We start from the raw sequence: 21,697 nt of genomic DNA, 5'->3' as shown, positions 1-21,697 counted from the left end.
AAGATTGGGGGATAAGGAGTGTTTTGGTAATGAAATCTTGAGTGAGAGTGGGATTAGGAGTGATGGAGTGGAGAAGGATGTATTAGGAGTGGGATGAGGAATATAAGTTAGATGAGGAGTGTATGAAGATTGAAGATTTGAGTGTGTGGTAGTTAAGGAGTTGTAAATAGGCGAAGGACCTACTTAAGATGCTGTGCTGGCGGCGAGATGATAAGGAATATGCGTGGAATGGATGTCAGGGTGAAAGGTGGATGTGGGACGTATGCTGGGTGGATAGGTGGATGCAGGGTGGATGGAGAACGTGTGTTGTGGGAATAGGTGGATAATGGCTGATGAGGGACGTGGATAGGTGGATGAGGAGAGCACCTGTGATGACTGACAGGTGGACGAGATGTGTGTGTGTGTGTGTGTGTGTGTGTGTGTGTGTGTGTGTGTGTGTGTTGGATAGTTGGGTGACAGGTGGATTAGGAGAGGATGGATGTGGATGAGTAAAGGTGGAAGGGTGACGAGGGGTGAGGATGAGGGTGAGGGATGAGGATGGAGATCGCAGGGTGAGAGGATGAGGGGAGTAAAGGATGAGGAGTGAGGGTGAGGGGTGAGGATGTAGGTCGCAGGGTGAACTTGGAGGTCGCAGGGTGAGGAGGGGGGGTGAGGGGTGTAGGGGGGGTGGGGCACAGACTCGTCCATCACCTCAAGTGGCATGGCGACCTCCCTGCCTGCCTGTCCCACCGCCCATGACATCACCCACACTGACATCACACACATTGACATCATATACACTGACATCAACCCACACTGACATCCACCACCAAACTGACAGCACTCCTACTAACAACACTCCTTCTGTCAACACTCATACTGACCCTTGATAATACTCATTGACATCCCATTCTGACATCACTCACCCTTTCTGACATCACCACATCACGCACTCTGACATCACCATCACCCATCCACACTTGACATCTACACACACTACTGTTACTCACCCTGACATCACCCTTTTTTACTTCGTTCACACTAATCTTGACATCATACTATCTGTGCCCTGAAGTCACCCACAACGGACATCTGATACCATGCGACCTTGATGTCAGCTGAGTGATGTCTCTAGGAAGGCCGTGTTTGTCATTCTCTCTCTCACACACACACACACACACACACACACACACACACACACACACACACACACACAAATATTATTACTGCTACTGCCACATAATTTTCATATTATTATTATTATTATTATTATTATTATGAGAGAGGGGGGTGTGAGTTGGGAGCAGGGCAGTGAAATGGCGGGGGACAGGGCGACTTGGAGGCGATTTGTTTGTGGCCACCCCAAACGGGATTGAGGCGTCTGGCAATAGATAGATAGATAGATTTTACTGGAGGGATAGAGACAGCCTTCAGTAACTTCTTCACCCCGAGGACCGTCTACTAGGCTAATATTATAAGTCCGTCTTCTAGTAGCAAAAATAAAATATAAAAAAGAAATAATCGCACTGAAAGGGTTACTGCAGTTGCCTTGCCTCACTCATACATACTTCACTATTCATTTTTCATCTTGTTCACTTCTTGTAAACCTATTATTCATTTCCCATTCATGATACTCATATTCACTCAGTAAGTCATTTCTCCCTACGCAATTCTCCCATCCCCCCCTCTCCTCATGACCTCTCCCCTCCCCTACTCCCCCTTCACCTTTACCCCCCCAACCCCTTCCCCCGTCCCCTCCCCTCCATCACCCCCTGACCTCCACTTGTGTCGCCCCTCCCAGCACACTCCATCCCTCTCCCCTCTTTCACCCATCCCTCCTTCCCCTCTCCTTCGCCTCTCCCTCCCTCCCCCCCCACTTTCCTCCTTCCCTACCCTCTCCCTCACTGCTTCAACTCAAATTACCCTCCTCTTGTTCCGACCCTCCCAACACCACCTTCCTTCCTTCCTTCCTTTCAAACATCTTCCTTCTTCCCTCCTCCAACACCTTCTTCCTTCCTTCTTTCCTTCCTTTCCAACATCTTCCTTCTTCCCTCCTCCAACACACTTCCTGCCTTCTTCCCTCCTCCAACACACTTCCTTCCTTCTTCCCTCCTCCAGCACACTTCCTGCCTTCTTCCCTCCTCCAACACACTTCCTGCCTTCTTCCCTCCTCCAACACACTTCCTGCCTTCTTCCCTCCTCCAACACACTTCCTGCCTTCTTCCCTCCTCCAACACACTTCCTGCCTTCTTCCCTCCTCCAACACACTTCCTGCCTTCTTCCCTCCTCCAACACACTTCCTGCCTTCGTCCCTCCTCCAACACACTTCCTGCCTTCTTCCCTCCTCCAACACACTTCCTGCCTTCTTCCCTCCTCCAACACACTTCCTGCCTTCGTCCCTCCTCCAACACCTACGTCCTTCCTTCTTCCCTCCTCCAACACCTACGTCCTTCCTTCCTTCGTACCTTCCCAACATCTTCTTTCTTCCCTTCTCCAGCATCTCCTTCCTCCCTTCCTTCCTTCCTTTCTTCCTATCATCTTTCCTCTCTTCTCCAACACCCCCCTATCCATCCTTCCTTCCTTCCTTCTTTTCCTTCCTCCCTCCCTCCCTCCCTCCCTCCTGCACACACTTCTATAGCACAAACCATCTTCCACTTGTGTATAAAAGAAATACAGATACAAATTATAATCACTTTCCTGTACATCTCTAATTTCATCCCTCCCTCCCTCATCCCTCTCACCTCTCCTTTCCCCTCCACCTCTCATACACTCTTTCTCCTCCCCCCTCTCCCACTGCTATGACGGTCTTTCACCTGTACCACCCCTTCGTTATCCCTCCACCTTCCCCTCCATCGCATCTCACCATCACCATCACCCCTCACCCCAGCATCCTAACCTTTCTCTCTCTCTCACCCTCTCTCTCCCTAACCTTTCTCCCTCCCACCCCCATCCCTCCTTCGTCACCTCTACACGTCTCACTTCCCTACACTCTTGTCGCCCCGCCTCCACCTCATCACCTCGCCCACAACACCCCCATACACCCCTCTTACACCCCTGTTTAGTGTCGGGTATGGGGTGTAAATTGCCACACCTACACTTACACCCCCACCTACACCCAAACACCCACTTAAACCCCCTGGAAATAGCAACCCTTCTTAAAAATACAACACAGGTGATGGGAAAACTCTTTAATTTAGATGCGACAGGTGAGACTCTATATATTATTCAAGGTAGCGTCAGGCGGCTCTATCCCCATTCGTGGTTGGTACGGCTCTTAAGAGATTGTTCCAGCCAAGGACGATTTTGTTCAGCTGAGAGAGGGTTATAGGAGCGAACAGATTTTTTTTTCTACTTGAGAGAGAGAGAGAGGGAGAGAGCAGGTAAGGAAATTGTTTGTGTTGTACTCGAGTATGCAGAGAAACCTTGTGCTCTCAAAGTATTAAAAATTAGTCTTTATATATTTCAGTACCATCTACTCACCGTACTAACTTCTCCTTAAGATTTGTGGTAGATTTGTACACTCACCTTTTCATGTGCGCGTATTGTACACACGTTTCAGTAGTGTACATTCTGGTATCGACAGTTGAGGTCATGCGACTCTCTCTCTCTCTCTCTCTCTCTCTCTCTCTCTCTCTCTCTCACTCACTCACTCACTCACTCACTCACTCACTCACGTCACCCACTCCTCCTATTCATTTTCAATCATTCACTTTCCAACGCTGCATTTCTCTCGCCTCTTCCAGTATCTCTGTTTTTCATTAATATATATATTTTTTACCCGTCAGGCAAGTATATGGTGTTTCCAATCACGCACCCCTGATACTCACACACTCCTGATGCTCACACATCCCTTATACTCATCTACTTATCATCCACTCTAAGCAGACATTTCTCTCATCTGTCTCAGTCTGTTTCACGAATATAGATTTTTTTTTAAAGGTGAAGCAAAATAATAGTCTCTAATTCAAGGAGCGTTTAATACTCTCCCTGCAGCAAAGTCTTCAGTTCAATAAAATCGTCTGGTAGTAAATAAAAATAGAGTTACGTCCTCGGGGTGAAGGAATGAGGTAGTTCAGGGTCACTCTTGTCGGTCACGGTACATCTTAAATGGTCCCTCTTGAGTATACATAAGACGTGGCTCTCCTAGGCTGAGAAAAATCGTCTGGTTGCAGAGAGAATGAAGGAGTGAAAAAATCTTATTGTGGGTATAAAGGAGCCTCATCAAGACCTGTGGTGTTACTGTAGGCTTCTCTTTGCGTCTTAGGTCTTCTGAATGGTCTTTGGTAGGGGGGTTGATGGTGGCTCTCTTGTCAGCTGAATAAAATCGTCTGGTGGAAATAAGGACAAATAAAGCCACTAGAGTCGGTCAGTGTGCTGAATAAAGCCTTTTGTGTAGTCCTCAGCTGGGTAAAATCGTCTGGTGATAGCAATGAAGAAAACTGTAATTTAGGGTGTTTAAGATTTTTGGTTTCACTGTCAGGTCTTGAGTCACGGTCTAAGGTATTTTGTGGTCCTTGGGAGGGGGGAGGGGTTGGTCCTGAGTCGAGTAATTTAGCTGAATGAAATCGTCTGCCCGTAGCGAGAACAGGAAGGAAGCTACGTTCTCGGTTTGAAGGATTTTAGACGACGATTGTAAAACACTCCTCAGGTGGTAAATGTGTAAGTTGTTTTGTTTGGTTTGTCCTTTGGAGGCGAGGAGCATTTCTTAGCCTAGTTTCTTAAAAGTTACCCTACGTTGTCTTTAAAAAATCTTGGGCTATGCCAAAGAAAACCTTAATTGTCTTAGTATAGCAGATGAAGACGTCGTTTAGTAGGTCAAGACGTTTGGTGTCACTGCTGTCGATTCCCGCTGTCGGTCACGGTCTTAGGGTCCTTTGTGGTCCTTGGGCGGGGGTCTTGCCTGAGTCCAATTGCGTAGCGGCTATCGACACACCAGCCATTACATGCATTTTACCCATTCGTCCTGCCTCGGAGCTGGGGAGGGGAGGGAGGGGGAAGGGGTATGCAGGGAGGAAGGGGATAGAGGAGGGGGATACGCAGGAAGGATGGGGAGGGAGAGGGGAATACACAGGCAGGGAAGGGGAGGGGAAGAGGGGAGGGTGTATGCAGTTAGGGGGTAAAAGGGGTTTGTTTATGGGTTGGCGGGTTGGTTGTGAGAGAGGTGGGGTTTGTGGAGTGTGTGTATGTGTGTGTGTGTGTGTGTGTGTGTGTGTGTGTGTGTGTGTGTGTGTATTCTATCACTTGACGTGTATAGATTTTTTACTTTAATTATTTTTACTACCTCCATATGATTTTGTTAAATTTTGAGAGACTGTTTATTTTATGGATAGGTTAGAAAAAGCCTCCATTAACCCCTTCACATCGAGAGAGAGAGAGAGAGAGAGAGAGAGAGAGAGAGAGAGAGAGAGAGAGAGAGAGAGAGAGAGAGAGACGTGACCAAAACATTATGTATTCGCTACACAGACGGTAAAGATGATGACAGTGATAATAATAATAATAATAATAAAATCTGATATGAATGACCGTCTGCACTGTCTGTCTCTCTGTCTATCTACCTGTCCATATCTGTCTGTCTGTCTGTCTGTCCTCAAAAACACACGAGCTGGAAAACTTAGCGCCTTGACACAGTTCTCGCTATTTCCCAGCTTCTGACTTTCGCTACAAAAGTTTTCCAGACCGCTACACGTGTTTTCCCTCGCCACCTCTCTCTCTCTCTCTCTCTCTCTCTCTCTCTCACACACACACACACACACACACACACACACACACACACACACACACACACACACACACACACACACACACACACACACACACACACACACACACACACACACACACACACACACACACACACACACACTCATGACTAGGCACTCTTTCCTCTCGGCATTCCTCTTGTCATTCATTGCTCTTACTTTCCATCCCTCTGTCATACCATGGCCCTTCGTTGCCTTGTCATCATTTCCAGCTGACTCTATTATTTCCCTTTATTTTCTTTATTTATTTAGATCTGTTTATTAATTTATCTGTGTATTGGCTTATTTATTTATTTGGTTATTTATGAGGATTTTTTGTATTTTTTTGCTCAGTTATGTTTATAAGTTTGTTTACCTGTGTTTGTGTTTATCTCATTGTTTATCCAGTTACCTGTGTATACTTGTGTTTATTTTATTATTATTATTATTATTATTTTTATTAATATTATTATCATCATTATCATCATCATCATCATCATCATCGTCATTATTTATTTATTTATTTATTTACCAGTATTCACTTCATTCTAGGCTGCATTGGGTCGGCCATTGCCACCCACTGCTGCTGCTGACAGACCAACACCATGCCAGGCAGCTACAGGTGACGCTTCAAGGTTGGGTTGTGGGTTGTTGTTCTTGTTCTTGTGTAACCTCGGTCTGTCTGGTCGATCAGGCCCGTCAACCGCAGACAAGCAATCGCCGTGCAGTGAACCAACAAGAGAAAGAAAAAAGTCAGCGCGTTGCTATAGCGAAGCGCGGGGATTAGTGTGTAGGTGTAGTTCCTGGATGGACGCCGCATGTACTTTTCCCCCTAGTTAACCATGGCGCCTTCGTGGACTCCTCATCACCCCGTTGTCTGGTTATATGGTTACCACCCAGCGTTGTACGTGTTTTCCTGGGTTATAGGAAACCATCTGCCTTGTCACTTGCTGTAGATGCACGTGAAACGGAAAGAAAGGTATTAAGACAGGAAGGATGGGAGGAAACAGGAAGTGAGGGAAAGCAGACAGAAAAAGGATGGTAGACGTGAAGGGAAGAAGTAGGTAGCACTACAACAAGTGAGTGGGCGGTGTGTAGAAGAGATCTGTGTAGTGTACAAGTGGAAAAATCTGTGTAATTTATATAACTGGAATAACTTTGTGTGGTTTATTTAAAGATGGAAGGGCTGTCTGTAGATGGGTAGGGGAATTTTCTTTTTATTTATTTTCTTTTTAATGTAGAAGAGCTTTGTGTTGTGTGATTTTCTCAGCCCGGACGTGTGTCTGTAGCTGAGTCCCCCGCCTGAGAGTGCTGTGTGTGAGGCCATCTACCGGGCTTTTGACTTCGACTCTCGTGGTAGTTGCTTGTTTGAAATTGTGGTATCTATCGTATATCTATCACCTGAAACGAAAATTGACTTGTTTTTGTCTATCTATCTATCTATCTATCTATAGCCCGACGCCCTATAAAAATGTCAATTAATTTACATACATGAGAGACGTAAGAATTGAGGAAGAGAGAGAGAGAGAGAGAGAGAGAGAGAGAATATATATATATATATATATATATATATATATATATATATATATATTAATTTCCATACATGAGTGACGTAAGGCTTCAGTGAGGAGAGAGAGAGAGAGAATGTGTGTGTGTGTGTGTGTGTGTGTGTGTGTGTGTAATGGGAAGAGAGGTACCCGAATCACTAATCGATAATCACTTCCTGTTGAATAATACACTCACTTACACAACACCGACACCTCCCTAACACTTACACTCCTTATACCCAGATTGGAAAGGAGGAAGAAAGGCTGGGTCATGAGGAAGGGGGGAGGAGATCATTGGCCTTCATTTCATTTTATACAATGTGCTCTTTAACTCACACAACACCTCATCACCATAACACGAAGCTCTTTAACACCTCACACCATAACACAAAGCACATAACACCTCATCACCACAACACGAAGCACACAACACCTCATCACCATAACACGAAGCTCTTTAACACCTCATCACCATAACACAAAGCACATAACACCTCATCACCACAACACGAAGCACACAACACCTCATCACCATAACACGAAGCACATAACACCTCATCACCATAACACGAAGCTCTTTAACACCTCATCACCATAACACGAAGCACACAACACCTCATCACCATAACACGAAGCTCTTTTATTTTGATCGGAAGTGAGGAAGAGGATGTGAAGTGAGAAGGGGGAGGGAGGGGGGGTGGACCTGGAGTCCTAATCACACCTGTTCACTTCCTTCTAAGTAATATAATTCTCGTCGGCTAATTAAGGAAGCTCCCTAGCACTGCTTCTTTGCCGATTTATTTTTTGGATATGGCTGGTTAATATCCGTCGTTACGATATTTATGAAGAGTATGGGGATATTGGAAGGATTTATGTAACAGAAGAATTGGATGGATTTACAAAAGAAGGCAGTTGGGTGTAACAAGCAAAATAAATCGCTCAGGAGATGGTGTTAGGGCAGCAGGTTAGAAGTGAGGAGGAGAGTTTGAGGAGTGAATAGAAGATAACGATACGCACTAATCGCCTTTTACTCTAACTTAGCCTAGATTAACACTAGGAGAGGAGGCTAGTCACGAAGAAGTGCTGTGGAAAGGATGTAGAGCCACAGTATAATTCGGCCACTGAACTACGTGAATTGATCCATAAAAGGACGAAAACTCTGGGCCAGGTAAAGGTAAAAGAAGTATAATCAAGGTAAAAGAGGTATAACCAAGGGCCTACACTTGCTGTTGAATAATACACCCACTTGCACAACACCCACACTGCCATGACACCGCCCACGCCAGATTCAGTAGCTTGGATTAACCTGAAGGGGGTGCAAGTCGGGCTGAAAATGTCAATCTCCTCAATACACTCAGCTTCCGATTGATTATAAAATGTTTCCTTTGACTCATTCACGGTACGGTGAAATATAACACTGATCTACTGTGCCTCGTTCCTCATCTAGCTTCTGATGATGACTGTACCCCTGTGACAATAACTTGGCCTCAAATTGCCGTCTCTCCGTCATGAACGCTGAGTTGTATTGAGTGATGACGCTACTCTTTTTACACTAACTTGACTTTAAATTGCCGCCTCTCCATCGTGAATGTAGAATCGAAAGAATGATTTAGCACCAGAATATAATGCATGTTACGAAGAAGTGCAATGGGGAAGATGTAGAGCCGTAGCATTGTCTTTCTCTGCCACTGACCAACGGGATCTAAGCTGCAAAAGGACGAAAATCTGGGCCAAGTTAGAGTAAAGAGACTGTAGCAACAAAAAGGGATGTTAACAAGACGTTGAGTGATATTGTGTTTTAGGGAAAGGGATGGGAGAGGAACTGTAAATTTAGACTACTTTATTTTTTCTTTATTTCGTGCCTGTTTATACGGGGACAGGTAATAACAGGTAGATTAATTAAAAGGTACAGGTTGATATGGTGCTTATTATGAAGGAGGTGATGAAAGAGATGAGGAGGATTCATTTTATTTGTTTCCAGGCAATGTCATGGTCGTAAAAACGAAGCTTGGCCAACAGGTAAGCTGATTATGTAAAAGCTGCCCTGGTCTCGTGGTGTTGTTGAGAAACGGTACAAGAACCATAATGACCTCGCTTTTTTTTTTTTTTTTTTTTTTTTTTTTTTTTTACGAGACATACCGAGACTTCCTGGCGTGTAGCTATGAGGTGTGGACAAGGGACGAGGACACTGATAATGTTAAAGAAGAAAAGAGAAAAGAAAGACGATGGAAATTGAGCTAGAGACGATGGAAATGGAGCTAAAGATGATGGAAATTGAGCTAAAGATGATGGAAATTAAGCCAGCCATAATATTTCCCGTTTGTAGTATCATAGGACGAGGAAGGAAGAGACTGATGAGGAGAAAGTTAATTTGGCCGTGTCTGAAAAGGGAACACGATAGAGCGGCCATGTGAATCCCTGTTTACATTTTTCCTGTTGTAACATCGTGAGACGGACGAAAGAGACCCAGTTAAAGAGAAAATTAGTATAGAGGCGTAACTAACTTGGTGGTGTTTGAGGGAATGTGTTTGGAAAGACTGTGTGCATTCAGCTTACTCTAGATTACTTCCTTCTTCTTGTAACACACGAAGAAACACTGAAGATTCCCTAGTAGTTAAAGATAAGTTTATCTGATGTGATGGTGTTGGTGGGTTGAAGTGGGTAGGGGGATTGGAGTGGATAGGGGAAGGAGGGGACAGTGATGTTGATGGGGAGGGGGAAGTGGAGAGACGGTAGTGGTGTTGATGGGGTAGGGAAGGAGGACAGTGGTGTTGATGGGGGAGGTGTGGTGATTTTGATGGGGGGAGGGGTGACCTGGGGGCTGTAGGGGGTCAGTGGAGGTCCCGCGTTGCCTCCCTCGCCTCCGTAACCTTAACGAAGAGCGGGGCGAGTACCAGCGTCGTAAATTTTTCAGTCTGACATATATAACTTTGCATGGATGGACAGGCTGAGGAATGCTCTTTACCTAAGGGCGCCTCACTACACTCCCCTACACTGCCTTTGTCCCCGCCACACACACACACACACACTCACACACACACACACACACTCACACACACACACACACACACACACACACACACACACACACACACACACACACACACACAGTGGATTGGTCACTTCCTTTCTTATATCTCCTCTTTTTCACTGAACCTGCTTCAAAATTGGGAAAAAAAAAAAAATAGTAAGTCCAAGTACCAGAGAATTAGTATTATTTTCCACCTTCTTAAATCATTGAGTGTCTGTCTCATAGGAATTGTCTTCTGTCTTTGCCTCCCTTGAGAGTGTGGCTAAGACGGTGGGTAGTCTGGGATCATCGTCTTAGTGATTATTAGTAGTAGTTTGCCTTTAGTCATGTGTATTTGAGTCTTACATTATCTTTAATTTGGTTCTCAAGTGTTTGGGAGTTGTAATGGTAAAAATATAGACAAATGTATCTTAGTTTTAGGATTGTTAAAGGAATAAGCTCTGTGGTTGGAAGTTTCTTTGGCTCCTACTCAGAAATGATCTTAAGCATTCTTACCGTAAATATGGATTTGTACTGGGTAAATATTGGGGGGGGGGGGAGAGAAAGAATCCTACACCAGTGCTTGGGTAGGCAAGTGACAAAGACCCATATTCTCCACGTTAACTAATTTAACGTTAATCTCACTAAGTTATTTATACATTTGTCCAGCATATTATTGACCTAATGGACGAATTCATTATTATTTTTTTTTTTACTCTGCGAAATGGTGGGTGTCGGTAAAGTCACTACATAAAAAAAAAAAAATCACGTGGAAAAATGTTCTGGTGATTTTAATGTACAAGGTGGTTGGTGCTGTACTCCTTTCACTGTTACTTGGTTCAAAATTGCTAGTTAGGAAGAAGTGCTGTGGAAAGGATGTAGGTTCGTGGCATTGTCCCGCCACAGGGCATCGTGAATTAAGCTACTGAAGAATGTAAATCAGGGACAAGTTATGGTGTAATAATAATAATAATAATAATAATAATAATAATAATAATGAAGATAGTAGTTGTAGTAGTGGTGGTAGTAGTAGTAATAATAATAATGATAATAATAATAATAATAATAATAATAATGAATATAGTAGTTGTAGTAGTGGTAGTAGTAGTAATAATAATAATAATAATAATAATAATAATAATACGTGTCAACAAGTGGGTTGGTGGAGGGTTAGTGCCCCTCCCCGTAAAACAACTAACTCAAAGTCAAATGGCCACATCTTACGGGATTATGGCGTCTGGCAGTAGATAGATTATTATTATTATTATTATTTTTATAACAAGAAATCACCGCGTATGAAAATAATTAGCTTGCATTATGGGCGCTGTTAGTGACTAATCAGTGGAAGTTGTGTGTGAGTGTTTGAGAGAGAGAGAGAGAGAGAGAGAGAGAGAGAGAGAAATTGCAGTAAGGCCAGGTAATTAACCAGATTAATTAATGTAGAATCAGATGAGAGGCAGGCAGGTAATTGTGACAGCAATCATCATCGTCACTGGCCATTACTATTATTATTATTATTTTGAGAAGGCATTGATTTCTACCTTCACCATATTTATTGTCGTACCCCGCTGTAAAGAGAGAGAGAGAGAGAGAGAGAGAGAGAGAGAGAAAATATTTGCGGAAGTAAAGAACTGGAGAACATAAAAAAAAAAATGAGGAAAAAAAAGGCGACATGACAGAGAGGGAGAGAGGGAGGAAAGAGTTAACCTAGCCTCCCCCCCTCCTCACCCCACCCATAACCTCCCCCTCCCACCCCCTTACCCCCACCCATGTCCTCCCCCTCCCCTTCCCCCGCCCCTCTGTGACCTTTCCTCCCCTGTGACCTTGACCTTTGACCCAGGAGGGCGGGAAGACATCAGAGGCAGCAGCATCAGTGTAGTAATGCATGATGTGGCTCTCTCTCTCTCTCTTTCTTTTTTGTCTGGCATGTTTTTTTCATTCTTTTAAATGATATAATTGTTTAATTATTATTATTATTATTATTGTTGGTATTGTTGGTGTTATTATTGTTATTATTTCTTTCTCTTGTTTTTCTTTTTTCCTTCTTATTCTTATTTTTCTTATTATTTTTCTTCTTCTTCTTCTTCTTCTTATTATTATTATTGAAAGAGGTGTTAGAAATAGCCAGCGACATTCAATAAACTTAACACTTAAACACAAGCAACACATCAGCTAAACACACACACACACACACACACACACACACACACACACACACACACACACACACACACACACACACACACACACACACACACACACGAAACGCTTTAGGGGGGCCAAGTAAAGTGAACTGAAAACCCCTGGACACGTCAAGTAAAATAATAATAAAAAAAAGTAAGATAAAGTAAAGAATAAAATACTTGAATAAAATCATAAATAATAAAATGAGATAAATAAATAAAAATAATAATAAAACATCTTGAAGTAACCAAAATGGAATAATCAGAATTTCCCTCATTAATAAATAAACAAATAAATAAATAAAATAATAAAAAACGAGAAGGAGTCTCTCTCTCTCTCTCTCTCTCTCTCTCTCTCTCTCTCTCTGGTTTTAATGCACGTAATGACCCCAATCCTCGTCGGTTAATGAAGCTCCCTAACACCACTTCCTAAGCGATTTATTTTGCTTATTACACCTTGCCGTCCTGTGTGTTACATGTCATTCAAATCCCACAATACTCTGCGTAAATAATGTACAAAGGACGCTAGCCAACCGTATCTAAAACTAAATCGGTAAGGGAGAGGTGTTAGGGAGCTTCCTTAACCGACGTCTGTACGAGGCAAGAACACTATCTATCTATCTATCTATTGCCAGACGCCTCAATCCCGTTTGGGGTGGCCACAAACAAATCGCCTCCAAGTCGCCCTGTCCCCCGCCATTTCACTGCCCTGCTCCCAACTCACACCCCCCTCTCTCATATACCTCTCCACCCCATCCCTCCATCTCATCCTCGGCCTCCCCCTCCCTCTTCCCCCCTCCACCTCACTCACATACACTCTCTTCGTCAGTCTTTCACCCTCCATCCTCTCCACATGGCCAAACCACCTCAGTGTAATGCATTTATACCTAAGATGTGATTGAACATAATAATAATAATAGTAATAATAGTAATTGTAATAATAATAATAATAATAGTAATAATAATAATAATGATGATGATAATAATAATAATAATAATAATAATAATACCGTGATAATACCGGTAGTTGTAATAATAATAATAATAATAATAATAACTACCGCAACCCAGACCTGAGCATCCCTGGACAGGCCACCACGTCTTTAATACCGTCTTAGAAGAAACCACGAAAAGGAAGTGAAGGGCGTCCTCGGGGTGAAGGGCTTAATCCAGACACGCACTTACACTACCAAAAAAAGTGCCGATACGCCCACTTAACAGCCCTCAAGAAGCAATCACGCCGCCCTCTCCCCTCTCCCTTCCCTCATCTCCCCTCTTCCTCCCCTCATCTCCCCTCTCCCTCCCCTCCCCCACCCTGCCGACAATCGCAACAAGACCCCCGCGGTGAATACATTGTGACCGTACGGAGGGGGAGGGGAAGGGGGAGGGGAAGAAGAGGGGAAAGGGAGGGGAAGAGGAGGGGGGAGGTGATCAGCATTAGTCAAGGGAGAACAGCCACGATCAGCCTCCCGACCTAGAGTTACCGGGGCATTTACCAGCCACGGCGAAGTTGGAGGGGGAGTAGGAGGAACGCCCCCCTCCCCTCTCTTCCTGCGATATTAGCCCCCCCCCTTCCCCTTTCTTACTGCCCCCTTTCCTTCCTCCCTCATCCTTGCTGCCCCCTTCCCCGGCCCCTTATTTCTTCCCCCCCCCCCTTCTCCCTTTCTGACCACTTCCTCGGTTCCATCTTTCTTCCCCCCTCTCTTTCCTTCTCCCTTCTTTTTTTTTTTTTTTTTTTTTTATGTGTCCGACTCTTGGCATAGGCTTCACATCTCTACATGTCCCCCTTTCCCTCCCTTTCTTTCTATCCCCTCTCTCCTCTCTCTCCTCCTTGCTGGCCCCCCTTCCCCACCCTCTTCCTTGCAGCCCCCTCCCCCACCCCTCTTTCTTTCTGCCCCTCTCCCCTTCCCCTCCCTCTTCCTCACTGCTCCCTGGGGCTTTCTTACACATGTACATATAATCCTGGCTGCTGGGCGGTTCTTGGGCTAGTCTTCGTTTGACCTGCCTTCATGTGAGTCTTTTTGGTCTTTTTAATCTCTGCGTCATGGTGAGAACTGCCTTGGTTGATTGCACTGTCTTGCCCTGTTTAATGGTTTTAGCCAGACAGCTGAACCTAACTAACTTAACCTAGTCTAACTTCACCACATCTAACCTAACGTAACGTAACCTGACCTGACCTGGGTTTAATGGGTTTAACTTCAAAAGGTTTCTCAACAAGCCTTTTTACATTTCCGGTCTGCTTTCACTCTAGCTTAGTTTGACCCGGTTTGACCTGTCTAAGTCTGTTCCCTGTGCTCACTAACGACTTTGTACTGATCGCTGATTATAGGGTACAGTGACATCCTTTTATTTATTATTATTCGTTATTAAAGTATTATTTCATCCAGACGACTTAAATCGGGGAAAGCCCCAGGAATTGATGGAGTGTGTGGTGAAATGCTGAAGCATGGGGGAGAGATAGTAGTAGAATGGATGTGGAAGATGTGCAGATTGGCCTGGGAGGAAAGTAGAGTCCCGGAGGATTGGAAGTCAGGTATAATTATTCCCTTGTACAAAGGAAAAGGGGAAAAAGAAGTGTGTGGTAATCATAGGGGCATTTGTCTTCTTAGTATAATAGGAAAAATGTATGGTAGGATACTTATTGACAGAGTTAGAGAAAGAACAGAGAAATTAGTTGGAAAAGAACAGGGAGGCTTTAGGAAGGGAAGAGGTTGTGTAGATCAGATATTCATTCTTAGATCTTTAGTGGAAAAGTTTCTAGAGAAGGGAAAGAAGTTGTATGCGGCTTTCATGGATTTGGAGAAAGCATATGACAGGGTGGATAGACAAGGATTGTGGAAAGTGTTAAGAATATATGGAGTAGATGGGAAGTTGTTGAATTCTGTGAAGAGTATGTACGATGGTGCGAAGGCTGCAGTGCGTGTGGATGGTGAACTAAGTGAATTATTCTCTTTGAAAGTTGGGTTGAAAGAGGGATGTGTCATGTCTCCATGGTTGTTCAATGTCTACATGGATGGGGTAATAAAAGAGGTACAAGGTAGGGTAGTGGATGTTGGAGTGGCCCTGGTGAGAGAGGATAGTGTTTGGAAACCCCTTGTACTGTTGTTTGCAGATGATACTGTGTTGTTGAGTGAAGACGAAGGGGAGCTGCAAGGCTTGGTGGATGAGTTTGGGAGTGTGTAAGAAACGGAATCTAAAGGTGAATTTAGGGAAGAGTAAAGTGATGGTCTTTGAGAAAGGTGAAGTCAGTGAATGTATAGCGAGGTTGGATGGTGAGGAATTGGAAAATGTGAGTACGTTTAAGTACTTGGGTAGTGTGATGAGTAAGGATGGAGGTTTGGAGGGTGAAGTGCTTGAAAGGGTACAGCAGGGAAGAAAGATTGCTGGTTGTTTGAAAGCAGTGATAAGAAACAGGGAAGTGAGCATGGAAGTGAAAAAGTTACTACATGACAGTATTGTGATACCAACTCTAACGTATGGAAGCGAAGCTTGGACGTTGTTGGAAGGACACAAGTCAAGAGTGAGAGCAGTGGAAATGAGTTATTTAAGAGGAGCCTGTGGAGTCACATGGAGAGACAGGCTGACGAATGAGGATATAAAGGAGCGTTGTGGTGTGGATGTGGATGTGATAGGAAGCGTTATGAGGAACACACTGAGGTGGTTTGGCCATGTGGAGAGGATGGAGGGTGAAAGACTGACGAAGAGAGTGTATGTGAGTGAGGTGGAGTGGGGAAGAAGGAGGGGGAGGCCGAGGATGAGATGGAGGGATGGGGTGGAGAGGTATATGAGAGAGGGGGGTGTGAGCTGGGAGCAGAGCAGTGAAATGGCGGGGGACAGGGCGACTTGGAGGCGATTTGTTTGTGGCCACCCCAAACGGGATTGAGGCGTCTGGCAATAGATAGATAGATAGACGACTTTTGGAAGAACATAGGAAGTAGCGAATCTCTCTTGTAGGGCGACTGTTTCTTCTTGCTCCCTACAGACTATCCAGCGTTAATGGAGATAGTTACTAGCCCTTACACCATGATCACTGCTGGGTTGAATAAGATAGACAAGCAGAAGCAGAAGTAAGCAGGAGCAGACGTAAACAGGAGCAAACGTAAAACCATAATCTTCTCGCGCTGGAGTGACTGATAGATGAGGCTGTGTGTATTCAAGTCACAACGCGATGTCTCTTACGCTGAATGAACAATAGCAAGATTGAGAGACTTAAAGACGCCATTGTAGTATATAGAGTTAACTTAGCACTTTATATTGAGAAACTTATTGGGTTGTATTTCGTTTGGCAGTTTATTTATTTTTGTTACGTCTTGATATTACCTCATTTGCTGTTTATATATATTTTTCAGTGTTAATATATGGTGTACAAGGGAATATAAACGTGATATATACAGGAAAATGACTTGGTGAGGAGGAGGTGCAAAGGAGTTATGGGTGTGGCACAGTTCCTTCCGGTGAAAACACACTGATTTAACTTCCTTCACCTGGCCATTAATAATCTTAAGTCTTGTGTTTCTGATCAAGCTTCAAGTCTCTGTTACTGACCTGTGCATGAGGGAGTGTTGCTGGGGGGGGGGGGGTGCAGTGTTTTGAAGTTAATCTGACAGTTCTAACCAGACAAACTTAGACATTTAAAGAAGCGTGTAGTCTCTGAGGTTTGATTTGATTGGTTTTGTTTAAGGAAAGCGTGAGTTGTTATTATTGGTTTGTGGTCTTGCGATGAACCTAGTAATAGTTTTAGATATACAAACTCATTATGACACGTCTTTATCATAACCTAACTTGACCTAATCTAACACTTACCTAGCCGGACCTAATTTGTTTGGCCTCTAGTTAGAAGCATATCCCAAACGCTGAAGGAACCAAGACGGCCTGTTGTCTGTAAAAACTCGACTGTTAACTTATCAGACAAGACGAACTTAAACGGAACAAACGTGATACAGTATTATTATTATTATTGCGAAACTCTACGGCATCAGAGGTCGAGTCCTCTGTCTGTCTGTCTGTCCATCTGTTGCCTGGGGTCACCTCCTGTAAGGGGTCATCACTATAATTAAGACCATTAGGTATTTTAGTCCTTACTCAGCAACGACCCCTCTCTCCCTGCCTGCTCCCAAGACACACCACCCTCCCTCATATACCTTGTCGTCCCACCGGCAATCTTGACTTACCTCTTCCCCACCTCCCCACCCACGTTCCTCCCCAACGCCCCACTCACCCTCCTCCCCATCAACCCACCCACCTTCCTCCTCACCACCTCACCCACCACCTTCCTCCCCACCATCCCACCCACCACCTTCCTCTCCGCCATCCCACCCACCCATCTTCCTCCCCTCCACCCAACCCACCTTCCCCCCCACTACCCCACCCACCTTCCTCGCCTCCACCCCGCTATACCCTTTTCACTATAACTTGGCCCAGATTTCTCACCTTTTGCAGTCTGTTTCACGCAGCTCAGTGACAGAAAAAAACAGTACTACGGTTCTACACCCTTTAAGCAGCACTTCTTCGTGACTGCAAACCTATTCTAATATTAAGTGGAGAGACGGCAATTTTAGACCAAATGAAAAATGTATATTTCTCCTCCTCCTCCTCCTCATCATCATCATCATCATCATCATCATTATAAGACTCTACTGTTATTATCACACAGTACCAAGCCTACCTAATGACGGAGATAACAAGACGCTCTGCTGTACCTTGCATGACCTGATGTGACCCCTTGCAGGTTTAACAGCATAATTCAGCCTCATTTAGCTTTAATAACCCATTTTAACCTAACCTCATCTCTTCATTATCATATCGCCAACCTAATTAACGTATTCCAAGGTAGTCCATCCTAAGCAGCCGTCTTTAACCCAACCCAGCCCAACCCAGCCCCGCCAATGACAAAGTAACCTAATCAAAGCAAACGTAGCCCAACACAGCATCACGTGACATCTTAATCTAGCCTAGCTCAGCCAAACATAGCCTCAACTCACCTACGCTAACCTATCGTAACGTATTCTAACTTTTAGCGTAATCAAACTTAGCTGAACTTAAACTAATCTAACAGCACCTAACTTTACGAAACCTAACCTGACCTAGCAGTCTTAAACCTAACTTGAATTAGCACACTGAAACCCAACCCAACCTAGCATACTTAACCCTAACCTAACCTAGCAAACTTGAACCTACAATAACCCAGCAAACTGAGCCCTAACCTAGCAGACTTAAACCTAACCTAGCAGACTTAAACCTAGCCTAACCTAGCAGATTTAAACCTAACCTAACCTAGCAAACTTAAACCTAACCTAGCAGACTTAAACCTAGCCTAACCTGGCTAGCTGATCACTCCTTCCCCAGGCTTATTTGACCCACTTAAGCAACATCCCCTTCCCATCATGTAGGGGGCATGGCCTGGGGTGGGGGGTGCTCTGGTTTATTACATGGGGATATATATATACTGTATATAGGAGAGAGAGAGAGAGAGAGAGAGAGAGAGAGAGAGAGAGAGAGCACGATACGACGCTTACTGAAAAACATGACGAAGAATTAAGACAGTAAGAAAATGTTGCGTTCCATTGCTCATTTAGATTCTTAAATCAGTAGGAGGGAACTGAGAACTTTTTTATCTTAATTCTTCGTTGTCTTCTTGTCTTCTTTTTGTCTTTCATGTCTTGGAGCAGGATGTTATGAGAGTCTTTTATTTATTTATTTATTTATTTATTTATTGTGTACTGTGTGGAGGTCTTTTGTTTTCGTCGTCTGTATCTCTTTCGTCTTTCTTTATCTCTAATTTCAGGCTGAGATTTTGGTTGTCTTTGTTTTTATTGTCGTTTTTTCTTAGCATGTTTCTTTGTCTTTCACTGATACAGGAGTCCCAGTAACCATCTTTTTCATTTTATTTTTTATCTTCTTTATCTTGTCTTCCTCTACCTTTTTCATAATCAGCTTCTACATTTTTTTTCCCTGTGTGTTGTAGGTTATCTGTCATTTTCTCATTTCTCGTTTTATTTTTACCTTCTATTCCTTTCCCTTTTTAATTTTTAACTTCTCTTTCTTTATCCTTTACATATATAGTCTTTTCCATCCTTTTTTCATTCTATATACTTTCCTTCCTTTTCTTTTTCATTTTTTTTTACTTCTCTTCCTTTCTCATATTCATTTTTTAACTTCTTCCTTTCTCCTCTCCTTTTATATCATCTCCTCCTCTCTCCATTTCATTTTTTACCTCTTTTCATTTTCCCTTCTTCCTCCCGTTATCTTTCCCCCTCTCATCTTCGCGCCGCAGGTTGGTTTAATCGCGGAAATCCAGACGGTATTTAGGCCTTAGCGCGGCTGCCGTCCGATATAGCGAGGATATTAGCGGTACCCCGATATACGATGGCGCTCTCCTCACTGCCCAACTTTTCATTCTGCCCTGTCCGTAAGACCTCTGGATCCGGTGGTTTCTAGAGAGAGAGAGAGAGAGAGAGAGAACCTTTACCCTTCTTTGATACTCCCGATATGTCAGTGTCACATATACACATGTTACATATACACATCCCTTATCCCACTTCACTTATACACACCTATCATTACACACCCCTTCGACCTAACAGATACACACCCCTCCATACAACACACCCTTTATACCGCCTCACATGTACACACCCCTCAGTTGCACACATACACACCTCATACACTCAACACACACCCTTTATCCAACCTCACATATACACTCCCCTCATAACACATACGCGTCTCATACACTCAACACACACCCCTTATACCAGCTCACATATACACACCCCTCAGTTGCACACATACACACCTCAGCCAACTTCACTACGAAGGTGAACGTTAAATGCGATAGGTAAGCGTCACCTCACACATTTAAAACACACATAGACATCGCTCACCTGGACGTATAGGTGCCTGATGTAGGCCAACCGACGTTCTGTAATTTAGTCACCCTCTTATCTTGAGTGTGTGTGTGTGTGTGTGTGTGTGTGTGTGTGTGTGTAAAGTAGTCCCAGGGGAGCAAAAACACCAGGGACTGAATTAATAAGTATCATGAGCTTGAGTCGTGTGTGTTTGTGTACTTTTATACTTTATAATTTTACCTTTGAACTTTTTTTTATATATTTCTTAATTTTTTTTTTACATTTTACTTTTTAACTTACAATTATACGTTTTACCTTTTATACCTTTTTACTTGTTGTACCTTTCTAATTATACTTTTTTTTAACATATGCTTGTTTTTATACTTTATTTACTTAGACACCTTTTTAAAATATACTTCTTTATACTTTTACCTCCAGTCATAGAGCTACCCAATACGTTCCACAATTTTTCGTGAATATTAACGTGAAGAGCAAAGAAAAACTAAACGATCTCTCACTGTACGTCACGGTTAATGAGCCTCGTTTTTCCCGTAGCGTTAAATTGGTTAACATCATCATAACTAGGTCTCCAGGCGCTCTCCTCTGTGTCTCCCAGCCCTCAGAACGTCCTTGGAGGCGTCGGGAAGAAGTTCTCTCCTAGGGTTTGCCATCTTGTAAGACCCTCCTGTAGCTTATCTTGCGTTTCGTTTTGTATTACAGTATGTTCCTGTATTTATTATGGGTGATAGTTTGTATTTCCTTTGTATTACTAGTGGTGTCATGCTTCCTACAGGTAAAGGTGGAGAGGCTGCAGTTTTGTTCAGCCTGTAGTTTGAATAGTTCTCGCTCTCTCTCTCTCTCTCTCTCTCTCTCTCTCAAGGCATACAGCTTGCCATATTGTTCCTTTCATTTTGAGATGCCAGGACACTTTGCATTTAAAAGACGAAGACAATCCCAGAGTCGACCATTTCTGTACAAGAGTAGGGTATGTGGTGAATAAGTTGTGATTTGTGTATTGTAAAAGCTCCAACCCAGTGTTTACAAAATGCCCAGAATGAAGTGTGTGTGTGTGTGTGTATTGTGCTTTTCAGTCTTGTGTTTTGCAGGGACGGCACATTCTGTTTTTGTGAGTAGAGGAGACATTTTGGCCGCCTCACGAAGTTACTGATCAACAATACATCATTTAATAAAGAAAAAAAAAAACTAATCAAATAAAAAAGCAGGGGACAGGGCGACATGCAGCCGATTTGTTTGTGGCCACCCCTTACGGGATTAAGGCGTCTGGCTAGAGATAAATGGACAGGTAGATAGAAACTCTTTACACCTACACTTGAAAGAAGAATGGATTGTGTGTGTGTGTGTGTGTGAGAGAGAGAGAGAGAGAGAGAGAGAG

The sequence above is a fragment of the Coenobita brevimanus genome, chromosome 70 (assembly GCF_032717465.1).
Source record: "Coenobita brevimanus isolate Jiangsu-jjx chromosome 70, ASM3271746v2, whole genome shotgun sequence".
Lineage (NCBI taxonomy): Eukaryota > Metazoa > Arthropoda > Malacostraca > Decapoda > Coenobitidae > Coenobita > Coenobita brevimanus.
This window is presented reverse-complemented; position numbering follows the sequence as displayed.